We start from the raw sequence: 25038 nt of genomic DNA, 5'->3' as shown, positions 1-25038 counted from the left end.
TAGCCTGCACATAGTGCTGGGAGAGCAACCATCATGCCCGAAACTGCCCGAACGAAAAAAAAATATTGCTGCTTGCCCTAATGTAGATTTTCCGTAAGATCCGTGGAATTCCATAACAAATTCCGTGGAATTCCATGGAAAAAGTGTTCCATGGAATTCCGAGGAATTCTCGAGAGTATTGGGACGGAACTTTTTTGGAATGGTATGGAATTTCAAATCTAGCCTGGAAAAGAGCGGAACAATGCCAGAATAGAAATTTGCGGAAATAGCTGGAAATCCATGGAATTCCAGGATATTTGGAAATCTATGGAATTCCACGGAAATCCAAGGAATTCCAGGAAAATACAAAAACTGGAATAATCAAAATAATTTAAGGGCCAAATAATTACAAAAAAAAATGACTACATCACAATTTTTCATAAATCAAATCTATATTTTCAAAATAAAAATCATTTTTGCTTTACAATGTGTTTGGGGACAAATATTGCATACACACTTCTATGTATAATGAAAGCACAAATTTTAAAAAGTATTATCAATGAAAGTATTTTACATCAAAGATTATTTAAACAATGTTAAAAATCCACAGAAAAATATCATTACTGGATGATCACCTTGGTTTAATTAATGAGAATTATTATAATATACATGCATGTACATGTAGTAAATTACGGTCTGCATGAGAAACAAATGACTTTTGGTTAAAGAAAATCCTTTGTACCAAGAGTAATCTCAAACATATGACATTTTTTAATAATAAAACAAAATAGATTTTAAAAAAAAACATTAATTATGACCTTTTGCTTCATTGAATGACCTTGGGAAAGGTCACTAAAGCCTTAACAGGGTATATTTGCAACATTTGTATACAGTTACAATGATCTTCCAGTGGTCCATATACATTTACCATACAAAGTTAATGACTAGAGTGACAAACATATGTATTAAGTACACAAATATCTACTACACAACTATATTTGAAAGATCCCATAAAATCAACACATGCTATTTTTTTCCCCAACATGCCCCAAGATCCTAATTATTGAGGGTCCTAAACTTCTGAAGTATTGGCTAGAATCACTTCCTCACTGGTTCTGTTAGAGGGTGGTCAGATAATTGGTGTCATGAATGGATTCACTTTTGGTACGACGGCTTCAAAAGCTCAGCAAGTTTGATGTTGATCATTCCCAAAGACACTTCAAACTTTTCTTGCTCAATTTCTGAAAGAAAAGATTACCATAAAGATGTATGATATCTATCTCATGTATAAATATATGACAAATAATAAACTAAAGCTATATAAGACAATTGGTTCTTTCAACCTGGCAGATCAGTTTAATACTGTAGAATAGGAATTTATTATCTTGTAATTTTTTGTTCAGATTAGGATTGATTTCTTTTTAAACTAATGGAAGTTGTGAAATTAAAAAAAAAATAAAGAGACATGATTGTGTCTAAGTAAATTAACCTTGAATATGAGAGAGAACATTGTAAATTATATAAACTATGTACCCTTAAAAACATTCAGCAAATAAAGTTAAGGTATGAAAAAAAGTACATTAGTAAATATAATTTATATACCATATAAAACATTCAGTTTTGCCTTGTCAATGGCTCGTCTTTTGTCTCTTAAGCTTCTGATTAAAAGCACCTTGAACAGGAGTTTGGACGCCTATGCTGCCTTTGATATATTATCCTCCATATCAGCTTACTCCGTTAACTGACCCTTGAAAAGAGGAAAAGACGAATTTATAGGCATATGTAATTGCTTTAAATGCACATTGGTTAATTTACAATGTAACAAAAATATAGACAAAGCAAATAACATAAAGTGAATATATAGAATACATTTGTTCTAGGCTTCAAACGTGCAAATACATGTACATGTACATATACTTTATTTTTGAAAAATTAAGAAAATATTAAATAAACTGTTATAAATACATGTAACTTCCATGCCTCAACAATTCAGTATTGAGTAAGATAATATATTAGTACATGTATACATGTATACATGTACTTCTTTATTTCTGGAAATTTATATCTGCGACTAAGGTTATAGGTTTGTGTAAGAATATGATGAATGACATTGACAAGGCGTAGGTAAAAACTTGTGAACAGGACAGAGAACTGACATAGGAAACAAGTTAAAAGCAACAACTTCTTAAAATAACTAAAATATATTTGAAAGAGTGGAGTCTAAGGTTCATAATAACTTTTCTCAATGCCTGGCTAACATTGATAAACACATAATTTCAATTCTTTTGATTTTATTGATTAGGAAAATGATTAAAAAATCTTACCTTTGTGTAAATTTCCATACAGCTCTCTCGCTCTTGTCCTTTTTGTGAGCATTCCTGTAAATAATGCATGCATGATTTTATGTCATAGAGTATAGTCATTTTTAATATTTATACTTAAATAAAATGTAAAATGATTATGCATGTAGCATTTAGCATGTTTAGATTACCTGTCAAAAGTTATAATTGTTATGCATTATTAAGGAATTAAGAATATAAACCTCTTGTTACTTGCTCAATAAAAAAAATCTTACGCTATAAAACATTAATTAATAAAAACAATGTTAGTTTATTTGTGCTGAATGATAATTTGAGCAGGCTCTCACCATTCTCACAAGCTAGGTGACTGAATGACTTAGCATCTACATCTACATATTAGGACATTTCATCAAACTTGATGATTATATGCCGGCGCTGTGCAAATCGAGTACTTCAGCTATAAAATAATAAAAGTAAGTGCTGTGAATGATCATGAACATGCATTAAAAAATAGATACAATTATTTACAATGTACTCCGTAAATGTAAGTAGTACATGTACTAAGGAATGTTATTAGCTAATAATTCGGACCAGAGTTCTGAACTGGCCCCAAAGAGGCTGCCGACACCACTGAGCATGGAAGAGAAATAAATTTCCATAATGGGGGGGGGGGGGGGGGGACTATATTTAAATTATCTGTGCAAGTACTAAAGGTCTGAAAGTAAGGAAGACTTGAAATGCCTTTGTTGGTGGTAGTCTGTGAAACTAAATAGAGGCTTGGGTCTACCGCAACTAAGTTGTGCACAACTTTATATCATATAGACAGCTTATAGAGCATTATTAGTCTACCACCGTCTACACGTTTTTTCTTTGTTGTAAACATGGTAAAGATAGCCAATTTAGATGTTGCATGTTGCAACATATTGGAGACACTAATAGTGTTATGATGTCTGTGTACGATGTAACATGGACTGTCGTGCCACTAGCATATATAGCGAGGTCTAAGGACATGTACGAACGGAGGAAATTCGGGTTGAAATCCACACATTGTTCAAACATATTTTGATAAGAGATGTTTAGAGTTGTACAATAATTATTAAAGAAATGAAACTCGCCCTAATGGTTTCATCGTCGGGCATTCTATGTGTGTGGTGCCCAGACTGAGGAACAGTCAATTATCCATTCAACTTCAAGAACACATAAAATACTGATTACTGTACATTGTACCTACCGGGTCTTAAAATGTCTGCATCTTTTGTCAAAATACAAATTCCATTCCAAGCTAATAATGACAGCAGTTCCCTTCTTTGTGACACTCTCTTTCCTTCTGTCCAACAATACAACATGGCAGCCGAATTGTTGAATTTTGGCGGGCTGTAGTTTAAATTAATTGTTCATCGAGCCCGACGTAATTGTACTATGAGCCGACAGTTTAAGAAAAAATTCTAAGTTATTTTCCACAGCTTTCCAGAGCAGAAAATGTCTAAGTTTCTCATTTTATCAGCTTTTCCATAGAATTCCACAACTTTCCAAACCTCAAAATGTCTAAGTCCAAATTTGTTATTCAAATTCCAAAAGATTCCAAAAACTTCCAAAAACACTTTTAGATTCTTGTATGGAAATGTTTGGAATTCCATGGAATTCCAAAACTTTTCCAAACCCTTTGGAAAATCTACATTAGGGTGTAGCACGCCAGGACATGAACCGGACTCAGAAATTTGTCCTAAATTTGTTGAAAATCAAAAAAATGTTGTGAATATCCAAGGAGAAAAAAATGTTCTATCAAATTTCTATCCCTGGGATCTAAAAGTGTTTGGGGAAAATTTCAAATCCGTAGAGCAGGCCTATAAACTCACCAAAGCCGTCCGCACCGGAAACCTTGTTGCTGCTGAAAGGATTCGCGATGTCACAATGCAAATTAATCGGCAATACCGTAACCAGTACTCCGCAATGGAAAGACGATGCTGACGAGGTCATGGAGCAAATCTTGCGCGCAAAGATCGACTAACTCAAAGATATGAAAGATCTGCTTACATCCCCCAGACCGGATACAGTGTTTTCCCATTCTGTTTGCGATCTATAGTGGGGTACCGGTTTGGATTCCTTGAAAACAACTCACACTGATCCAGATGCTAGGCCCGGGCAGAACAAGTTCGGTAAGATAATTCAGCGTCTTGCGGACAAGTTACGAAAAACGAAACCACGCTCTGTTTCCCTCCCAAGATCCAGAAAACCAGACAACAAGTATTGAAAGCTTTGAGAGTTAAGATAATAATCCTATCAGCCAGACTTATAATTATTCATGGCTTCTGTTAAATTTGTATCTTTGAAATACTGAGGTTTGAATGATTATAAAAAAAAAAAGAGTAATTTTATATGACTGGTTAAATGATAGTAATTGTGATATCTTATTTATGCAAGAAACTCATTTTGTAGTTGAAAGAGAATATATATAACTCGAGGTGGAATGGTACATCTTTTCACTGTTTTTCCACATCGTCACACAGTAAAGGTGTTTCGATTTTAATAAATGATAAATTTCACTTTAAGCTCCTAAATCAGCACAAATCAGCAGACGGTAGAATGATATTGTTAAACATCGAACATGATTGTAGAATCATTACAGTTGTAAATATTTATGCACCGAATACTGAAAATTGTAGGATTTAATTTCTTTAGAATTAAACATATAATTATGTGGATTTCAAAATATTCTATGAATGACGAGACATAATTCTAGTGGGCGATTTTAATTGCTCTATTTTAAAAGATAACGATAAAAGTTCAAAGGTTTTGAAAAATTTACACTTTCATTTTGATCTTGTTGATTTATGAAAAATCAGTGATTATATTGCTATTATATTTAAATGTGAAATCTTATGGAACAGTAGGGGTAAGGGATATTGTGAAATGATAAACTCTTTTTTAACGAACTTGCCTAATGATATTAAATTAGAAGAAAATCCGAAAACTAAGTGGGAATTAATTAAACTAGAAATAAAAAAAAATAGCATTAGCTATTGCAAAGAAAAAAGTAGAAAAACAAAACACACAAAAAATAGAAAGTGAACTTGAGCAAATAGAAAATCAACATTATTTGTATATTACTGCATATTTGAGCTTGTCTCACAATATGCGTCGTTATCAAAGCTCTACCCTGTTATTAATGTCATCATTCGCCTCTTATTTTGCGAGAAACTGATGATTGAGTAAAGTCGGAATTTAGTTATCCACCCAAACAGTGTCGGTACTTAGTCACTATGTTTCCGGGTTATCTCCCCTTTCTATGCATCAATGAAAGTGAAAGGTGGGTGATGAAAGTATCTGATTTAATTTTTGCATTTTGAAATAGTCTATCACAATTTCTGTTTTTTAAAGTTAATTTTCAGTCGAAATAAGTAGCATTAATTAGTTTATTGACATTTATATCGCTCGATGGCGAATATTTGATTGGATGGAAACAGATCCATTTGCCACCCCGTCCTTCCATTGTACTGGCACATGTTACAAGGGATAACTATGGCAATAACCAATTTCATCAACAGATTCTGAATAAAGAATGTGTAATTTAGTTGAATAATCGTAAAAAGAGAGCCAGCGTGAAAATGATGAATATATTAAACTTCAAACTTATTCGGTACCCTTTCTTCAAGGTCAAACACGTAACGATATTTAGATACTTATGTCCCTTGGCCACAATCTTTAGGGTAATATCCATATAATTCTCACAGTGGCTTTTGTAATACAGATTTATTATATATATATTTATCAGTTTAATACTCAAAAATATGCAGTGGCAAAAAAGGGGTATTGTACAAGGATAGGGCTACCCTGTACCTTTAAAACAGTAAGTAAATAAATACAGATTGAAAATTAATTAAAATACAGTAAATCTATTGCAGTCATCCAAATGTTATATAGCTGAATTCACAAAGGGAAGTACACTGTTTATCTTTAAGTGTTTATACATTATGTATAGACAATAGTTTATTTCCAATCAAGCCCCCCCCCCCTCCCCCAAGAGAGGCACGAAAAAGATATATTTGTATACAAAGGCAGTAATTAATTGGGAGATAAAATTGTGTAAAGTAAAATAGATGCAGAGCAAGTTTTTGTGCTTTACAATGTTGTATTACACTAATGCAATATATGCATATTTACTGTTGTCATATGTAGTGGCAAAACTCTATGTTGGTAAAAATGAATGCATGAATGATGACTTTATATATTTGAGACATAAATATCAGTTGGATGGAAGCATTACAATGAGCAATTCAGGCTATTTAAAATGGGGGCACGAGCACCCTAAGTCGAATTGTACATTGTCCACCAAATCCACATTACAGTCAAATTTGAGCCAGCAGCATCCTCACCTATCAGGATATCGCTTCTCTTATAGGTCTTGGCAAGGAGGACAATTTTGGCCTCCACGAGACCAATAATAGAAGGGCATCGCAATTCAAAAACACAATTGTTCACCAGTTAGGGTAGATAGGATTCCCCATATTTTTAATATTAACTAAAATTCTATCAAGGCTAGCTACTATTTTGCTTGTCGGGATATCAAATGAGTTCAGATTAATTAAGATGGGGTCAAAGACACGTTTCAGATATATATATTCTGTCTGCAGCGCTCATTGTTTCAGTTAAGATTATAAAGGAAATCAAGGTGGTTCGTTCAATTTGGTCATTTTCAAAGCTGTATCCACCTTGCATAATCATGAACTTCTCTAACAGAGCCTGTACTTTGAGTGAAGGTTTAATGATAACAGGTTTATTGTCCTCTCTCTCCTGCCCCCTAAGGCCCCTTGGGTATGATACATAAATTTATAGAGTTGTGTTAAGTAAAAGTTTTGTACCTTCTCAAGTTAACCTCAAAAACTCAAATAAACTTACATTATTATCACATTATATAGAATATTTCTCGTTTAGGTTTAGGAAATTGTTTGATTTTACATGTTGGGACTAATTTCATCATGGGAGTTTTCTTTCAATGTAATAAAAGCTTCTGGTCTTGTTCAATATTTTTAGGCATACAAGGACCTCTTAGGTTCAAATATAAATACAATTCTACAAATACAAGTCTAAGTAAATAAATAAAAAATAAATAAATAAAGTAATTGTATAAATAGGCAGAATGAAATGCAGATAATTTTAGCATAGCTTCAGGATAAAATTGTCACAAAAGACATTTTAACTTGACAAGATTATTAGGAATATGTGCATTTAATCCATTGAGTTACATGTACCTGTCTTATCAGAGGGTTAGTGAACCTTAAAATATGATTATGCAACTTAAATTTCCTGACCTTTTACTATTTTACTCGAGTAACTTAGTTTTGACAAATGAATAAATTATAGGATTCTTAAATTGCTATAGTCATGCAGGCGATATCGGGACAGGCTAACTGTGGATGTATTTTTGTATTTTGGTTGGGAAGGAGCATTGATCAACCGAAAATGGTCAAGCAGTTAGGAAAAAAGGCTATAATAAAAGATTATGTTAAATTCGGGCCTAATTTTTGGTCATTGATGGTTTCTGTTGTGTCTCTAAGTGGGAAAATAAAAATAAAAAGGTTTGTAATTTAACTCAGGAAAAAATTGCTTTAGTTCATATTTTAATTCACGGTTCTTAAACTCATAAAAGGTAATATGTTTGGGAAACTGGTTTTATTCTACATGAAATATAAAACATAAAAAAGACTAATCATAAGGCAATATTTACCATTAATCTGCTATGCTAGCAGATGCAAATTCTTGGGGTTGAAAGGAGTGGGGGGGGGGGGGGGGTTAAACATATATTGTTCCACAGACCTGAATTGAATAGAATCGGATCCATTTGCTGCAATGTTTTATATGCTGTTCTCAGAAATGAGGCTGCTGGTTTGTTAAAGACAGCAATTCTACAAAAACTGCTGACACATATCATGCCTATATCTAATGGGCACTTCTCCATCGAAAAATGTTAGTTCAAACCCAGTTGCAATGAATTACATATATTTCATTGGTGTACACCCCTTAACTGAGCAGTTAGCATACATGTACTTTATGTTTATATATTAATTTCATAGATGATCCAGATGCATCGTCAATGCATATATAGTTTACATCCATGTATCAGCTGGTGGGTACAAATGCAAATCTGAAGGAGTTAAAGATTCAATTTTAGCCAAACTTCTCCAGCATTTAAGAGTATTAAATAAAGGATAGGTTGCCACTGCCTTAGCTCATACTTGGACAATTAATTTGTATGCTGGCCTTCAAAATTATGCATATTTACAACTTTAAAACAAATTTGAAGTCCATAATTTTTCCCCCAACCTAGTCTTTATTTTTGCCTTGGGCTGAGGGATGGGGGTAACCCATTCTGAATTTATGTTACAGTTTCAGTATTCCTGGCGTAAAAAGTTAAGGTGACAAGTTGCAGATTTTGAGAGAGCATCAGCTGGGCAAGGGTCTGGAATGTAGAATTTAGTCATATAGATACTTCATGTCTGGTGCAGTACATATACATCTACAAATACTTTGTAAACATTTCATAGTTCTCCATTGTGTCTCTTGAGTTGGAAGGTAATTAGTATATGTTTTAATCAATTTTAAATGGAGAGGCTTTGGCAGAGCTTGGTTTCAAAAATAAGTGGTATAACCTCATTCCTTTAGAACCTTTAGAACCTCTAGCTACTGTTGAGCAAAAAAATGTTTTCCAGATTAGGTAATAAAGATAGCAGGGAGACAGGTATTAGATATGGATTAGATAGGGATTAGAGATTGGTATTATCTACATATTTTTCTTACTCCACACTAGTTTAGTTCTTATTCATGTCTCAGTGAAAATAACCTGGTGTTACTAAAAATATCAGGGTAATAAAAAGGCCCAAAGCAGAATAAACAAAAACATGTACTAGATTCCAGGGAGGGGGTGGGGTATTGTTAGGCACACTTAATTTGTAGGGAAACCAGATCTTTTATCGAGATACAGCAGGAATGGCTGATAAAGAATTGATTTAATATTGTCAGCTTGTATCGAAGATATAGTGGGTAGTGGAGACAATGAGAAAGTGGTATTCACACTGGGTGGGGTGCTGAGGGTTTTGAGTAGGCTAGGGGTCCACGGTGGGTGGTTAAATTGAAGTTGCCTACCCCCACCAGGTGGCGATGGGCACCTGCGGTGCCAATGTGGCGAAATCGTCACCTTCAATTTAACCATTGAACTATTTATATTCTTGACATGTTGTGCATGTTGTGGTTGATGTTGAAATATGTGATGGTTGATGTTGATATATGTGATGTTGACTTTGAAAATTATAGCTCATATAGAGTAAATCTAAAGCAAAATTATGTAATATAATTGAAATAATTAATTATAATTAATATAATTAAAGATAATTTGTGTTGAAATGTGTCCGTGTAGCACGATTGAGGTCAACCCAGCGTGCTACTTTTCCCGTCAGGAAGGGCACAACTTAATTGTTGATGTTGGGGGATGTGCCAGTTTGCCGGCTGCCCCACTGTTGTGTAGACCACTGTGGACAATACCTGCCAACTAGAATAAAACATATAAAATAAATAAGGCATTTGTTTTAAATATATTTAGGTCTTTGATAATAATATGTTACATAAAAAGGAATTGGAACATGAACTCGATAAACTAATATGAAAACAAAGCAAAAGGAGCGCAAATAAGATCAAGAGCTAAATGGATAAAATTCATCTTGTTTTTTAAGACTTGAAAATAATCATCAGTCCAAAAGTGTCATTAATAAAATTAAGAATGCAGGGACTTTTGTAAAAACCAATGATATTTTAAATCAATTATGCAATTTTTATGAAAACTTGTACTCCTCAAACGATGTACCAATTGCTAGTATCGAAACATCTCTAGATCAAACAAATATATTATCCGTGTTGTCGGAGAAAGATAAAAAAGATTGTGAAAATTTCCCAACAATGCAAGAATTTTCAGAGGCAGTACTTGGAATGAAAATAACATATCACCAGGTCTAAATGGGTTACCTGTCGAGTCTTATAAAATATTCTGGAAAAACATTCATCTTTTTTTCTTTTACCTTTAGCTATATCTGAAATATATACCGACGAAGAGCTGACTGCAACGCAGAAATGTTCAGTTCTCTCTCTCTCTCTCTCTCTCTCTCTCTCTTTCTCTCTCTCTCTCTCTCTTATACATAAAAAAGGTGAATTAGACAAGTTAGAAAATTACCTACCAATAAGTCTCACTAATTGTGATTACAAAATAATTGCATTTGTATGTGCAAAAAGACTACAAAAAGTGATTGATAGATTAATAAGTAGAAATCAATCAGATTATATAAAAGGACGGTACATTGGTAATAATGCTAGACTTATTCTGGATATATTTGAAGACTGTGAAAACACAAATACGGATGGAATTCTTTTATTTGCTGATTTTCAAAAAGCATTTGACTTAATCGAGTGGAATTTTTTTATTTAAAACATTGGAAAAATTCAATTTTGGGGAAAATTTTATCAAATGGATAAAAATTTTATATACAAATCCGCAATTCTCTATGAAAAATAATAGCTGGATTTCGAGAAAATGCAAAATGCAAAGAGGAATACGACAAGGATGTCCTGTTTCAGCTCTATTATTTTATTTGCAAAGGAAGTTTTAAATGAAAACATAAATAGATCAATTTTAGTAAGGGGTTTTAAGCATGAAAAGATGGAAAACGAATTAAAATGCATACAACATGCAGAAAATAGTACTTTTCCCTTAAAAGATAAAAACTCTTTGAAAAATGCCATTAAAAATATAGAAAAATTAAGAAATGTATCCGAAACAAAACTAAAATCAAAAACGGAATGTATATTACTAGGAGATCTAAAGAATATGTTTAAAGATAAATCATTTATAGGAAATGTTAAGATAAATCTTAATACTGTAAAATGTCTTAAAATTCATATTGGGCAAAACAAAACAAAGTGCAATGAAAAAAACTGGCTATGTAAACTAAAAGAGTTTGAAAAAAATCTTAGACTCTTGGAGAAATAGAAAATTGACGAAGAGTTTGAAAAAATCTTAGACTCTTGGAGAAATAGAAAATTGACGATTTTGGCAAAATGTCAGATAATCAATTCCCTTATTGTTTCTAAACTTTTGTATGTGGCAACTATACTTGAAAATCCAGATCAAGATATTACAAAGAAGGTAAATAAAATCATTTTTTCGTTTTTTGGGAGAAAAAGAAAGAATTGAACGTAAAACGCTTATCAGAAAAGTATCAGAAGGGGGAATAGGTGTAACTGACTTTTAAACCAAAGTCAAAGCTTTAAAAGCACCATGGGTTGCAAAACTTATTCAGCAAAATAAGTTTTCAATTCAATTATTATGCTTCGTTAGGAAGATGTAATATCTCCCTCAATTTTATAAAGAGGTAATATGTGCAATTAATGAATGTAAACAAAATAATCAAGAAAAATTCCAGTTAAAGAATATTATGGTTTAACAAAAACATAACGTATAAAGGAAATCCGCTATTTCTTCCAAACTGGATCAAAAGTGGTTATAAATATGTGAATAATCTTTTTAATGAACACGGGCTTAAAACAATAAATGAAATTAAAGAAAATTTAATATGTTAACAAAACTACCTTTGTGAGTACTTGATTGTAAAGAGTGCTCTTAAGAAACATATTCCAAAAATAAACCCACAGAATAAAGCAAACGCAAACAATTCACAGCTCTGCTTCAACATTCAAAGATATTTTGAACAAATTGAGGGTAAGAAATCTAAATTCTTCTACAATATATTGTTACCCAAAACATAAAAAAAAACCTTTAATGGAAAGATTTTGGTCTGAGCTATTCTGTGTTGACGACTTCCACTTATGGGAAAATATTTACAAGGAAAAAGTCAAAGAAATATTTGATCCGAATGTGTCAGAGTTTAACTTTAAATTGATACATAACTTACTGACTTGTAACAAGTATGTAAGTTAATGGAAAAAAAGATTTACTAGATAAAAACTGTTTGATTTGTAATGCAGAAGATTTTTGATTGCCGTGTAGTAAAACCTATTTGGAGTAAAATATCTTTGCTTTTAAATATAGATGTGTCATAGAAAGTTATTGTCATTGGTTTTCAAGCATATTGTAACAAAAGTACCTTTATTTTAAACAATATATTGTCTTTCATTGCCTACAAAATAATTTATATAAATATAAAATGAAATGCAGACTTTTAAATGAGAGTGTTACTAATGAGAGTTTAATATGTTTCATAGAAATGCACTTACTCAGTTTTATTTCATAACAAAATTAGCAAAAAGTATTTCATGAAATGTATGGAGATAACGAACAGCACTCAAGCTCAAAAGTCCATCATACAATACAAAATAGGAGCAGAGCAAACACGGACCTCCAAACATCAGAGGTGGGATCAGCATGTGATTTCAACTTTATCAAAGAGTTGTCTGAAAAATTGTGATATTATCTATTTATCCAAAGGTGGCCTGGCCTTTGGGATATACAATCGTAGGGGGAAAATGTGGACTCTATGCGTTGTAGCTTGGTGCCCCTTACGATTATTTCTTGTGAAATTGATATAGTTTTTCTTTTCTTATGTATAACGCTAAATATTCATGAGAATATTCCTTTAAAAAATGTGCTATTATCTATACATGTAGTTGTATATTTTTTTCTTTCGTTCTATCTTATTTAAGTGCATTTTAATACACATGTATTAGTTTTGATATGATGTAAAATTCTCGAAATATATGTACATTTAGATATATCAAATATCAATTTTTTCTATCTTATCCAGGGAGCTCCTGGCGCCCCAGGTGATGATATATTTGTGAGGGCCTCTGAGGAGGCATTACCTCTACTTTTTAGTTAATGGATTATTGCAGTGTTATCAATTAGCAATAGCTACGTCCATTCAGGTCGCCCACGTGGCGCAGTTATTAGAGCGTTTGCTCTAGTGTCGCGGAGTAAGGGGTTTATCCTTACGTCGTGGGTTCGAATCCCACTGTGGGACGTGGAGACCGGTCCTTCAGATTAGACCGTATAAACCGAGGTCCCGTGTCGCAGTAGGTGTTGGCACGAAAAACATCCCTCACTGCTCAATGGCCGTAAGTGCCGACTATAGGACAAAATTTGCAGCCCCAACGGCAAGAGTTGGCGTCTCCATATGAGTGAAAAATTCTCGAGAGGGACGTTAAACAACATACAAACATTCTGTCGTCGACTCTTTTTATCCCAGTAGACTTAAATTAAAAAAAGACACCACATAGTCTACCGCATCATATTTAGATGTTTTATTGACTATAGAGGATAAGGGCAATTAAAAAAAAATAAACTATAAAACAAACCAGATGGTCGCCTGCATGACGAAGTGGTTAGAGCGTTTGCTCTAGAGTTGCAGAGTAGAGTAAGGAGTTGGTTACGTCACTAGTTCTAATCCCACTGTGGGACGTGAAGACCTGTCCGAAGGATGACCGTATAAACTGAGGTCGCGTGTGGCAGTAGATGCTCATTCCACCATGGCATCTGAACCCACATCTGTTTTTAGATTTCCTTATTTATGTAGTAATAATCCACTATAACCTGCATATAGTGTTTATGTCTTTCGGATTATTCCATACTTAAGAGCATGCTCTGAGTAAGATCAATGTTTAAACCGAGACAGGCTACTGACAAATGAGTTTATGTTACAGGGATTTCAACAATTCTGCGATGAAAAGAACTTCCAGATATACTTTATTTTTATAGTTAGATAAAATTTGTGCAGCGGACTTACATAAAAAAATCATTTTGATCTTTCAAAATTGGTCTAAACGGAAAATGCATTAAGACTGTAATATAAATAAATTCTTAGAATAATATCTAAAAAAAAATTCCAAGAATAATTGATAATTTTGTCCTTCACTTTCTTTGTAAAATGCTTACATGTATAAGCTATATTAAGAACAAAAAAATGACATAATTCAGCATAATTAAATAAAATGGTCACACATTGTCACTTGTCACTTTTTGGGAAAGTTTTTTTGAAAAAAAAAAATCGGAGATTTTAAAAAAAAAAAAAAAAACATTTGTTAAAAAATATCATTACCCCTTGGATGATGAAACTACGCCCTCCAGCATGAATAAACGAAGCCAAAGTCAACATGGCTAGACGACGGTTGATATTCCAAAAAATGTTGACTGTACGGAATTATGTGTGTACTGTTTACCATATTCTTTGAGATAGGAGGGTAAAAATTATCAATGTTACCCTAAACTCCTAGCAAAACCTATATAATGTTATATTAGGACATTCAAATAAATACCTGTTTTACAGGAAAACAGTCCATAAAACAGAAGATGATAATGTGGATGACGCAGATAATGATGAGATATTAACAATATGACAAATTGACATTAAATACTCCATTGGCCTATGAAAATTTTTACGATGTCCAATTAGAAATTGCAAGACAAATGCTTGATCTTTTTTTTTTTTAATCACCTCTTTCTACTCCTCTTTAATATTGTACACGTATCAGCCGATATGTTTAATTTCTTAATTTCATAATTACAATTTTTATAACACGAGGACATTAACTATCACACTAGAATATATTATATACATGCTTTATAACGAGGCAAACTATTAGCCAACAAGTTGTTGAAACAAAGATATCGATAGTCTCGTTTGGAGTCATCATTTTGTAAGGTCTATGGTCGATACAATGACCTTATAAAAAAAAAAAGCAATCTATCGTTAGGTCAAATGCTGACTGACGTTTTTATACTAATTTTTAGGCCATACTTTAAACACTGAAATGTCTACGGATTTTTCCGTTAATCCGATCAAGAAAAGGAGCACACGTTTGGTCTGACCTGTCAACAGGGGATGTTAAATCTTCCATGGCACTTAATCCCGTCTCTGATGTCTTTGGAGGCCCGCGTTTGCTCTGCTTTCGATTTGTATTGTTTAAATGGATTATGAGATCCAATACCCTTCGTTATTTCTATATTTCATGCTTGAAAAATACAAAAGTCAGATAACAATACAATTCTTGAAAAATTCAATTGTCATATTATTTTCAATTTCAATTAGTTTATTTTTAAAGAGAGGCTCTTGAAATAGAAGAAAAACATATATAACATTTAAAAAATGCAATATCCTTTAATTTACCCCAGAATTTTTTATAGATGAAAGAATGTTTTGATAATAAATATTACTACTGAATAATTCAATAGAGTATAGCATAAATTTCATTAGAATGGGAAAATGAAAACCTAGTTTCAATATAAACTGCACGATAACGAAGGACGTTACAAACAGGTAGACATATATACACATGTACATTAATATATACAAAAGTACATTAATATATACACATGTACACTAATACATACAATGCGTCGTTTTATGATAAAAAGAATCCATAAACTAATAAAATAATTTCAGAGATTATTTCTTTAAACAAATAGAACAAAGATCTTTGTACAATACTCATAGCATAAATATATGTACCATCATTTCTAGGAGACGTCTGAAGAACTTAGAATGATGCAGAAAGACGATTAAGATGAACAGAGGTATTTTGACAGTTGATTTCTAAAAGATTGACTTTGAGTGGCATAGATAAAAATTTCGACTGGTTTGCTAACTACAAATATGAAATAAATATACATATGCAAAAAAGATATCGAAGAATAAGTATGTATGGTATTCTTGTTATCCCATGATATATAAAGATACACTCTGAATATAACAATGGGAATTTCCTGTAAAAGGAAAGAACTTCCTAAAAGTATGTTGACTTTAAGTAGACGCAAATACTTAACTTCACTCGTTTTTTTGACCCTGCGTTAATATGTCTAAGGCTTTAATCTGTTTCTTCATTACAACATGGAGTGCAATAACACTGCCAGTGTTAATAGCAATGGGTAGAAAACTAAAATACGTTACATTACTTATAAAACCAAGAAGTTCTGCGTTAATGATAAAATTCCATGTGTTTTCTTCCAAATTATCTGGTTTACACGCATCGATAATTTTTAAAGGTCGTTCTAAAGAGAATTCCTGTACCATTCTTACCGGTGTTAAAGGCATGATAATTGGGACTATAAATTGTAAACTACACACAATAACATGAATAAGAATCCAAACAGAAAGTAGCATTATAAATCTATTGTAATAAAATTTAAATTTTACAGGAAACAAGAATAAGAGTGCCTGAATTAAAGTTGATAGACATTTGAGATGAATGGATGTTGCATGAATTACTTGCAAAACAATATTAGAAATAGACATGGGTCTACAAATCTTGTATTCCAGGAATCCATAATTCATGTCCATGTATTCTAGAAGTCCATCACGGATGCCCATAAACATCGTAAACAAAACGTCAATACACATAACTAAAATCAGGAACTTTTGTGCTGTACCAAATAGTTTTCCTTTGCGAAATATATTCCAAACGAAAATAGTTGAACACAATGGCAAAACCCATAAATATGGTGATACCATTGTGGAAAATTCCAAACCATATTTACCATACAAAACTGAAAATCTGAGCACCTGGTCAGAAATTAATTTCTCAATAAGCATGTCCAATACAAAATTGTTCAATTTTTGAGAAGCGTTTTGGACTAGATTCGCCATTATGCCATTTTTTTGTAAGAATGTGCATAGTTTTATCCGTTCACTATATATAGTCAGTGATTTTCTACTTTTCAGACCAATTGAACACCACAACACCATTGTTAGTAATTGGAGTAGCGACTTAATGACTAAACCCGTCCGTATTGATTAAACCTAGTATCAAACTTTAAACATTCCAGATAATTATTCAACATTATTTTTAACAAGGTTATAAGGGGAGTCTTCACAATCTGATTGGTAGTTAGATAAAATACCTCAAGGTTTGCGCTGATTATTCATTCCGAAATATTAAAATATCATTAACATGTTTTTTGAAATAAACCCTTTGCATTACCTCAATCAAGCAAGAAAAATTTTCAGGAAAATACTGTAATTAAAAACATACTTAATGCAAAAAACCAGAGGAGGATCCAGCATTTCCAGTTAAGTGTGTGTGTGTGTGTGGGGGGTGGGGGAGGGAGGGGGTGTCCCTCTTTGAAAATGAAAAAGTTCAAGGTAACGAGCAGTGATCCATCTTTTTAAAAAATCCAAACAATATAAATCTGAGTACATGGCATAAAACACGGACCCCAAAGTTCCAGAAGTGGGATCGGAAACATAGGAGGAGAAAAATAAAATACATGTATCATGATAAATCGTATGAAAAACACTTTTCTGTTGCCATATCATTATAGTATACTTTCTGTGCCTCATAGACAGACTCAAAATTGACAAACTGAAAATATATCAAGTATACCAAACTTTTTTTGAAATCTATTTTTAAATAATAATAAAGTACTGATATTATTATACCTCATTATAATTATTCTATACAGCGCATTATCTGATTGGTTCTAGGTTATCACGTGACAGGGCCATAAAACTGCATGTCATCGTCATGCTTTTCATCATATTAAACCTCTTCGGAGACCTAGTGCATTTTCCCGCAACAGTTATCGTCTGTTGAACGAAAACTCCCGAGAGTAGTAGACGTCACAATAGCTTGGTTCACGTCACAAAATTGCTGATGGACTTCTGTAAATTGTAACACTAAGTTACAATTAAAAGTGAATTTAAGAGCGGTGCCGAATTTGAAAGTTAATGTTTATTTTTAAAGTTTTTGCTTGTTTCGGTATAATAAACAATTTTATTGCCTGAATGTTGAAAGATGTTTATTCAGCCAAGAAATATCATATTCCCCTCGGGGGAAGCCCTTGAGGTATTTGATTTTTTTTTTTTTTTTTTTTTTTTTTTTTTTTTTTTTTGGCTGAATAAATCTCCATATTTCCCTCACGATCATACAATAAATGAATTATATTATTATACCTCATTATAATTATTCTACACAACGCGTGATCTGATTGGTTCTAGAATATCACGTGACAGGGCCATAAAACTTCATATTTCCCTGTCATCGTCATGCTTTTCATCATATTCAACCTCTTCGGAGACCTAGTGCATTTTCCCGCAATAGTTATCGTCTGTTGAACGAAAACTCTCAAGAGTAGTAGTCGTCACAATAGCCTGGTTCACGTCACAACTTCTGTAAATTGTTTCAGTAACATTACGTTAAAATTAAGAGTGAATTTAAGAGAGGTGCCGAATGTGAAAGTTTATGTTTATTTTTAAAGTTTTTGCTAGTTTCGGTATAATAAACAATATATTGCATGAATGTTCGGGAAACATGAAAATTTATTCAGCCAAGAAATATCGAAGCCCTCGGGGAATATGATTTTTCTTGGCAGAATGAATCTTCATATTTCCCTTACGATCTCGCAATAGATGTATAACATATATGCAATGAATAACGAAGGAATTACATTAACATTTTGAAGAGAAATAAACGTTGACTCTATGTAAATGTACATGTTCTAAAGCTCTGTGTTAGAAGTTTTGCTTTATTTTCTCGTTTTACTCCACGTGTAGTCAAGTATGTGGCATTATACCATGCTAATTTGCCCACTCTGTAACGTGAAAAAGTTCTTTGGAGACATGTCATCAGAAGCTTATACACCAAGAAGTAGCCCTAAGTATCTATCTTTTCACAAGTTTAGAGAGAATTAACTTTATTTATTACATATTGTCTCGACGTGTACAATGCAGGGAATCATAAAGGGTGAAAATTTGTTGTTTGTTACTTGAACCTTTCATAAAAGTGAGCAATTATATTGATACTCTGACAATCATTTCTGATGAAATATCACCTATCCATGTTCTATGCTTCCAATTTCTAATCTTTATGGAGTACACAATCAAAGATTTTTTTTAATTCTAAAGCTAATTATTTGTCTACAAAAATGATTTCGTCTTAATCACATCTTTATATAAAAGCTGCTAAATACATAAGACTAATCAGAAGCTGAAATTAATTTGCACAAAATAAATGCTAGCAATATAATCAAGTCCATTTGTTCAAGACAGTTGATAAAAAGCTATTGCCGTGAAGACAGATCTTTTGTCTTGATCTCTAAAGACTACTCTGAAATACGTAATTATTGCTGAGGTTCATTGTTTTCAAAAATTAAGACCTACGAAAAATATATTCCGATTCATACGCCTTTTCATGAAGGATTGACATAGTTTGACATCCATTAATTTGAAGAAAAAAAAGGTGATTAATCATTGAAGAGAGAGTTTTTGAAGACTGGTCTATAGTGAAAGGGAAATAACTCGAAAAACTAACCTTTCGTCAGACTCCTGTTGGTAATACCATCTTATAGAGCGTCCATCATCCTCTTTCTGATTTCGATCATCCTTGTTGAGTTGACTAAATATAAGACAGAATAGTTTTAGACAACAACATTTTTAAATCCAATTTAAAGCATGAAGTAGAAGACTTTGTATGCCTGAAATGACGTAATCGACGACAACACAGATCAAAATGCTAGGAACATAAAAAAAAATACGTATTGAAAGGAAAAGAACATAGTCCCCACTAAGGAATCCAAGATTACTCGGTGACAGAAAAGGCATTCTCCTACATAGGAAGAAATTTTCAATGTTCTACAGGTTTATCTTTCAGTATACATTTAGTCTATTAATTAGTGATCAAAACCCCGTTATATCAACTTACTTGTCAGTAACTCAGTAACCTGCCTTGAATTAATAATTGATTTTATTTTGTACTAAAAAATGTTCTTATGTACAATCAATCAAGAGACATAAATATCATCTGCAGATGGTAGTGAAATATTATTTCATAAACAGGCATGAGTATTGCATTTTCAAAATTAGTCTTCTACCGGAAAGGGTATTCTGGCTCCTCTAAAAGGTTAAAAAGGCCGTAATTCAGTCAAAATTGGTTGGAGTGGAGCAAAATACAAACTCGATTTATAACTTATTAAGTACATGCCTCTAAGAAAGTAAAAAAGCCATAATTTCTTCAAAAATTATCAAAGCAGAACGAAGTGAAAACTTGATCTGTAACTCATCAGGGTACACTCATATACCAAAAATCAATTCAATATCTGCAAGTCTTTTAGGGGAAATGTGGAAAGTCCAGTGGGACAGACTGACAGACAGACAGGGGGACACACAGGATAGACAGACGGACAGATAGCTAGATGGACAGACGAGGAGGAAACCCATAGTCCCCTCCGGTTTCACTGGTAGGGGACTAATAAGGAAAGTTGATGATGGAAAAGTTAACCTATTCCATTTGTAATATACATATAATTTATTTGATGTAGTTTAGTTTAGCCATTAACGTCTATAGTCAAATATGAAATAGATGTGGCTTCAATTTCGAGTTCACTGAAAAACAATAAGTCAGCATGACGATACTATTGTTAATTGATTTAAATGTCATCGATATCAAGATAAAGGTTACATCAAGAGTTATCATTTTCTCATGTACACTTTTAGGAAAAACTGTGCTTCATAAGGCCATGATTAAGGAGCACATAATGTGTTCATGTTATGAACTTCAGAATACTTGTTATTAGAATCAGAATAAATCTTATCAAGGGTATTTTGAAGACTGCCAATCAAAAACACGAAAAATTCTGAGGTCATTTTGATTGAAGATTCAAATGTTAAAAATCTTGGATTTAATCTATCCTTAGGAAAGGTTGTAGAAACTGTTGAAAAGTCATACGTTTTGGTGTACGAGGGGTGATCAAAAAGTTCGCGAACTAATTAAATAACTGCAATAAAAATAAAATTAGATTTCGGTGTTTATTATTTTTTAAAGTAGTCTTCTCCGATTTTAATGCACATCTGGCACCGTTTTGTCCATGCGCGATTCACATGATCCAGGCGGTCACGTGACATGCTCTGTTCATACAGGCTTAAAGTAGCCTTCTTTTAAACGTATCTGATATGTTTAAAGTCTAAATGAAACGGTATTTTATGGATTTAATAATTATAATATTCTTTAGATATTCAACTATATTCCTAACTGTAACTTGGCGATCTTTCATAACAAATTGCTCAACTAAGGACACATCTCTTCCCAAGCTAACTTTCACTGAGCACCAGAACAAACATCATTTTAACCATCTCCCTTCCTTCACTAAAATAATCAATCCAATTAATGATTGAACTTCTGGCAAGTCTTTTGTTTTCATAAACATTGTACAAATTATCATATGCTACTGCAAAGGAATTTCCAAGATATACGTTAAACTAAACAAACTTTCGTTGTTCAAGAACGACTAAGTCAGCCATTTTTTGTCACAATTCATCTACATATTGACGACATTTTCATATTGTGACGTCATAAACATGGAGTAAAACATTACATAACATCTGCTATTTATAGAACATGTGTATGAATATATGTGTGCCAAATTTCATTCTGATCTGAAGAGCGGTTTTGTAACCATAGAGATAGTTCGCGAACTTTTTGATCACCCCACGTATGTTTAAAGTTCTTTGGAATTTCTGAGAATTCATATTTGATATTTGATTTACGCTCCTTCCAAAATATGTTTTACCACAGTATGTTTTAAGTTTCTCCTTAACAACAGTTAAAGGTTTTATGAGGAGTAAAGATGTGGGATTGTTAGAACATTTACTGGACCCTGGAATGTCCTTTCTTTCAAAGGAATTTTATGTTATTAATTTTGGTGAAAATTCAAATGTTTAAGAATTTGATTGTTTAACACAGAAATGCATTCTTTCTAAAACAGCATTTTTTCAATTGTATGTTTGACATTAGGCCTTATTATATTTTGATTGATACAGATAACATTTTAAACATTTAATTTCTTATTTATCCAAATTTTCATTTATCAGGTTACACCGATGATTTAGTGAGCGTTACATTCGTCACCTTTTTGTTGAATCATGTAAAATAAAACATTAAAGCTATTTTAAATATGACTTACGCCCTATAATATTGTCAATATTCAAAATTCATTTTCAACATATTCCGAAAGCAGTAAATAGTGATTATTTCAGGTAAATGTCTGAGGCATTATAAAAATTAAAGTCCTGTAACAATATTTTCGTATCATTTGGTGACAAGTTTCGGTTATTGTTTTAAATAAAATTATCAATTAACTAAGAGGTGAGAAGCCTGAAAACAGAATTTAATGTGGATTTTGTGTATATGATTTTTTTTTTTTTTTTTTTTTGTTTGTCATATGACTTTGTTTTAAATGAAATGAAAAGATAACGAACAGTGGTCATGCTAAAAATTCCACTTAAACAATATGAATTGTGATCAGAGCCAACACGGACCTCAAAAACAGAGGTGGGATCAGGTGCCACGAAAGAGTATCCACCCCTGTCTACGCATCGTGTGTTTCTTGTCATGATCGAATACAAGGAAAAATCAGCAACTTATTTTGCAATTTGCAAACCGTTCTATGCATTTGAAGTTTTGTGAACAGATACACAGAAAAAAATTGTTATATTTTGGTTTATCTATTACCTTCCGTACATGTATTTGTAAAAACAGGGTGTTCTTTCATGGCTCAATAACATGATAATACATTTATGTTTGTCATTAACAGTTGGAGGTTACAGCTTAATCTCTGTAATATGGTCTATTAACAATATTTAAATGTGAAAAAAAAATCATCATATTCTGCAAGCAGTAGGTGCAATAAGTACTTATTATTTTAAGAAATAATACATGTCTGACGCATGATGGAAGTTTCAAATGGATTAAATCCCCTTTTTCAATATTTGGTGTCGTTTGTGACAAGTTCATGCATGTTAATTCTATGTATGAAAGAAAACATGGTAAAGCATGCTTATAACGAAGTGCCAGGGACGAACGATTTTGCCTCGCTATAAGCGTAATTTTTTATATTCGTAAGGTTTAAAATATGTTTCAAAGTCACGTTGAATGAAAATCTCTTCGCTGTAAGCGAGTTTTATCGTTGTACTTTTTTCCAAATAAGTTCATTATCGACGGACCTTTGCAATACGTTATATTTCCATTAGTGAACTCTTCAAAATTAGAGGCGCGTTTGGTCGTCTGACAGGGACAGCATGGCGTTGCGGATAATACAAAACATGCCAATCTCAATCGAATTTTTAATGTTAAATGTATTTGTCATTCTAATTAAAGAATAGAAGAACTAAAAGACATATGTAAGAGAGCGAGAACCCTAAATTTATCATCCATTAATTAAAAAATACATTTCCGAGGCACGTGTATTGTATTTAGATGTACCATACGATAAATAGATACATATGATCAACAATAGATATAAATTGATATCGTTGTCATTCCTACTCTTGATGTATATAAAGTCCACAACAATAAAATATTTCATTTGCATTTTCTTAGGATTTGTTCATCGACATTCAACATATTGTTTACATGTTTACGTTACGTTTGTCCCTGAAATCCCGCGAGATTTGTACATTTTCCGACTTTTTCACAAAAGAGCGCACTAAGAAGTATAACTCTTCCATAGTGGAAATAGAACGTATTTGCAGAACAATCTATGCATTTTTCCTCCTCTAAACAGACACACAGAAAAAAAAATGTTATATTACGGTTTTCTCATTTGTATGATCAGGGGGTATTCCTTTGGCTAAATATGTTTTAATTCATCCATCTCATCAGGGACTCATATTTGTTGAAAATTGGTGTGTGTAATGCTTAAAATGTCAATTTCCGATGATTATTGTTCTACATTTTTTCTTAAAAATTAAAAAGGTTTAATTATATATACAGTCAAACTTGTATTAAGCAGTCACCTACGGGATCCATTAAAAGTGACCTTTATACAGATGTGACCTTTTTTAAGGGAATTTCTATACAAATATGTCGGTTCTGTGTTTATAATATTGAAATATAGAATATAAAAGAAAGATAGGTGTTGGACATCAGTGGTCCCATTTTTTTACCTTTATTTTAGGATGAGTTCAAACTAAATTTAATGAATCCAAGAAAATATTACAAGGTGTTGGATTATCCTCCATCAAAATAAAACAAAAAATTGAATGATTATTTAATGCAATGAATAAAATCTATTGTTATTTTATCAAAAATTATCTTAAAAAACGTTCAGATTCGTAAAATTAACCACTATACATTTATGTTTTAAAAAAGACAATACATATATCGCTGCATAATAAACAGACAAGTCACTAAATTAATGTACTTGCGGTTGATCAAAGGGGTGCACAGGTGTCCTGAGCAATGAAGCGTTATTAATCCCTAATTGACGTTTTCTTTTTGTAAAATTCACGACATAATCAAGCCACATTGTGTATACAAACAGTAATTATGATTTCTACAAATGATACAAGTTTCCTAGGTGTGAAAAACGTATCATGCGTTAGCACAGTTACAGCTCTCGGAGTTGGGCATGCGATATCGTAAACATTAATAAGGAAACATAAAATTATCATATCCGTTAATCATAGATCTGAAGGAAATCTATGCCATTAATAGATAAATATGGTTGCGTTTTCTTAATATCACTCAGATTTTTAAACTTGATTCCAGATTCATAAGTTCTCATAATCATGACATGTTCGATTTTCCTGCTAACATTTTTGGTCACCGTTGTTTGCGTTTTGTAAAATACTAGAAGTTAGTTTGTTACATAATTTACATGCTTATATCAAATTATATAATTGGTTTTAAATATAAGCCAGTTATTATTTTTTTCAAGATCCAGAAACGCTTGATCAATTACAAAAAATTGGGAATCAGCTAACTCCAGATCAGATCA

General features: G+C 32.4%; 1 long non-coding RNA gene across 1 annotated transcript; it reads right to left on the bottom strand.

Moving 5' to 3' along the window:
* Positions 1-463: 463 nt before the first annotated feature.
* LOC133193755 (uncharacterized) lies at positions 464-3587 on the bottom strand. The gene is made up of 5 exons (XR_009722003.1): positions 3511-3587; positions 2627-2736; positions 2304-2357; positions 1582-1726; positions 464-1220 (listed from the first exon to the last, which is right to left on the bottom strand). It is a non-coding gene; the product is annotated as an uncharacterized LOC133193755 (long non-coding RNA).
* Between the last annotated feature and the right edge of the window lie 21451 nt (positions 3588-25038).

The sequence above is a fragment of the Saccostrea echinata genome, unplaced genomic scaffold (genome assembly GCF_033153115.1).
Source record: "Saccostrea echinata isolate AGI-Se365-2 ecotype Australia unplaced genomic scaffold, CSIRO_AGI_Sech_v1 ptg000028l, whole genome shotgun sequence".
Taxonomy (NCBI): Eukaryota; Metazoa; Mollusca; class Bivalvia; order Ostreida; family Ostreidae; genus Saccostrea; species Saccostrea echinata.
This window is presented reverse-complemented; position numbering and strand designations above follow the sequence as displayed.